The sequence below is a fragment of the Paroedura picta genome, chromosome 3, assembly GCF_049243985.1.
Source record: "Paroedura picta isolate Pp20150507F chromosome 3, Ppicta_v3.0, whole genome shotgun sequence".
In the NCBI taxonomy this organism is placed as follows: domain Eukaryota; kingdom Metazoa; phylum Chordata; class Lepidosauria; order Squamata; family Gekkonidae; genus Paroedura; species Paroedura picta.
This window is the reverse complement of record NC_135371.1, coordinates 23,342,506-23,345,452: the sequence shown is the minus strand read 5'-3', so window position 1 is coordinate 23,345,452 and position 2,947 is coordinate 23,342,506. Positions and strand designations below refer to the sequence as shown.

Sequence of the window (2,947 nt, the reverse complement as noted above, 5' to 3'; positions counted from 1 at the left end):
CTTAATAAATACTATTGCAACTACTAAGGCGGCTGGCGGGTAAAAAAAATCGACTTTCTCACCCCCTTGTCCAGCCAGGAGCCAATATTTACATATTATCATATCGGTAAACCTTTTTAAGTATTTAAAAGGGAAGGAGGAATTAAAACTAAACTCGGACTTTCCTATTTTAACTTTCCAAGCAAGCATGGGGTTTGTATGGCTTTATCATAAGGCTAGAGTAAGGTGTCCAGATTGTCCCACTTTTGGAGGGATATCTGGGGGTACCTGGCAAATTGTACTTATGTTGAAATTAAAAATATATATATTACAATACTATTTTTGCATTCTATGTGTTCTATGAAACTTTTTGTTGCTCCATATAGACCAAATTTTTAATCAAGAACCCCGCTGGTCAATAGTGTCCCACTTTACCAATGTTAAAATCTGGTCACCTTAGGCTAGAGGCTAAGCCTACTGCACCCAAAAATACAATGGTGCTAGCACATAAACCTGCATTGTGACCTTCCTGGGTTCTGGGCCTCCCCCCGGGGCCCCCCTGCTCAATTGGCCAATGACACCTTTAAAGTTTTACATCGTAGGAAACACATTGTTAGAAGTGGCAGACATGATTTTCAAATAAGATGGTCTCCTGGTGCCAGACTTGGAAGTAATATGCGTGGATTGGCTTTGTCATAGGAATTGAGTTTCAAACCTTAGTGAGGCTGAAGTAATGCCCAAACATGGATTTATGACAGTCATGGTAGATTCCAATAAGGTGGGTATATTTCCTGTGCCCTATATTAGAACCATGGCTGCTCTGATGCCTCTCGTTGAAACACATTTTTAAGCCACTGGTGGCAATGCATATTCTGCAGAATGACTCCTTTACTGTTGTTGTTGTTTACTATTAGTCCTGTATACCTCACTGTGACAATGTAGGTCAGTATGCTGGTAAATTTAATCCAATAATTAGAACAATCAATATTGACTGTTGTTTTGATTTGCTGTTACTAGTCACCACATGTAACCGAGAACATCTTTTTACTGGGCCAATGTAAACATGACTTACTCCCTGTGGTTGCTGCCAACAAGCCCTTCCTTGAGCCGGTGATCTGTGGCATTGAGTAACATTTAACAGCTTTTACTCCATGCAAACACATTCAACAAGACTGAATCATACAAGTTCTCCATTATCTTTCAGGTTTTTTTTCCCCCAGTGCACGGGATGTGGGAGTAAGTCCACATGTGCTGTTCCCAATTTTGACATTGACGCATTGATTGAAATATCGGAACAGGCTTTATTCCAACTTTCAGAGATCAGGAGACAGGACAGGACAACGGGAGACAGTTAAAATAACAAAGTATACTCAAATACTGTATGCCTATACAAAGCTTGAATTGAGTGGCACATTGAAGACCAACAAGGTTTTATTCAAAGTATAAGCTTTTGTGTGCAGAAGTGAGCTTGCACACATAGAATCATAGAATCATAGAGTTGGAAGGGGCCGTACAAGCCATCTAGTCCATCCCCCTGCTCAATGCAGGATCAGCCCAAAGCACACAAAAGCTTACACCTTGAATAAAAGCGTGTTGGTCGTAAAGGTGCCATTGGGCTCAACCTTCTTGTTCTGCAGCTTCAGACCAACACGGCTACCCACAGCATGCCTGCATTAGCAGACTTGGGGAAATATACCAGTCCTACACATGCAGAGTTGCAGTCTGTTAAGTTTACTGAAACAGGATTTCAAGAAGCATTAACCGAATGCAGGCCTCCCAGGAGCAGAGAGACCTTCCAGATATATCTAACGTACAGGCAGAGAAGAAGCAGGGAAAACAATAGAAGCATTCAGGAAGTGCCCAGACCTAGATGGCCTGGACCAGTCGAATCCCATTCAGATCTCTGAAGGTAAGCAGGGTTAGCCCTGGATGGTAGACCACAAAGGAAGTCCAGGATTGCCACACAAAGGTAGGCAAACTACCTACCTCTGAGCATCTTGCCTTGGAATCCCTATGGGGTAACCATAAGTCAGTTGTGACTCAGCAGTACGTTCCATCACCATTTAATAAGCTCTTAACAGTGAGTATGAATGACAGTTCTACCTAGAGTTAAACCTGTTGGCAGACTTGAAATATGTGGAGCAGAGCAACAGGCTACTTGAAAGAGTAAAATAGTTTCATTTGGAAGAGAAACAATTTTGTATAGAAAGGAGAGAGAGCACTAACTAACTAACTGTTCTGTTTTCTGCAGTCCTTCTGTTGAGCTGCCGTTCTGGAGGCAAGCAGAGAGGAAGCATACTCAAAAGAACAGGAAGTCGTTTGTTGAGCCAATCAGGACACAGGAGGAGATCATTTGAAAAATCATCAGGAAGTTCTTGATCTAGCTATGCTAAATATACATTTCTTCTGATGTCCCTTGCAGCAGTGGTCCCCAACCTTTTTATCACCGGGGACCACTCAACGCCTTTTACTGAGGCCCGGTGGGGGAGGGGGTAGTTTACTCTCAACCACTGCCCTAGCACTCTCTGATCACTATGGTAATGTTTAAACATCCCTTCAAAATAAGATACAGACACGCCACAACAATGAAGTGTGTTGTAAAGGGCTGGGGGGATGAAGTAAAGGGCCGGGGGGGGGGGGAAGAAGGCGTCCTTCGGGGCCCACCTCCAATTAGTCGAAGGACCACATGTGGTCCGCGGCCCACAGGTTGGGGATCACTACCTTGCAGGATATTCTTCATATGCTGCTGAATCATGCATACTACAGATCTTGCCCTCTACTGGCCTTTAAATGAATACAGTTGTTCACATGCTGTCAGCTCTGCAATAGCTTGAGTAGAATTTCACTGCCACTTTGGGGCACCCTGTGTCAGTGTAGTATTTTGAACTCATGTGGGATGACATTTAGGATGGTGCATCAAAGAGGGTCATTGGCATATATCATTTCTCTAGTTAGCTTAAAGATGATC

General features: G+C 43.2%; 1 long non-coding RNA gene across 1 annotated transcript; it reads left to right on the top strand.

Moving 5' to 3' along the window:
* The first annotated feature begins 563 nt into the window (after window positions 1-563).
* LOC143834547 (uncharacterized) lies at window positions 564-2,389 on the top strand. The gene is made up of 2 exons (XR_013229811.1): window positions 564-757; window positions 2,231-2,389. It is a non-coding gene; the product is annotated as an uncharacterized LOC143834547 (long non-coding RNA).
* The last annotated feature ends 558 nt before the right edge of the window (window positions 2,390-2,947 follow it).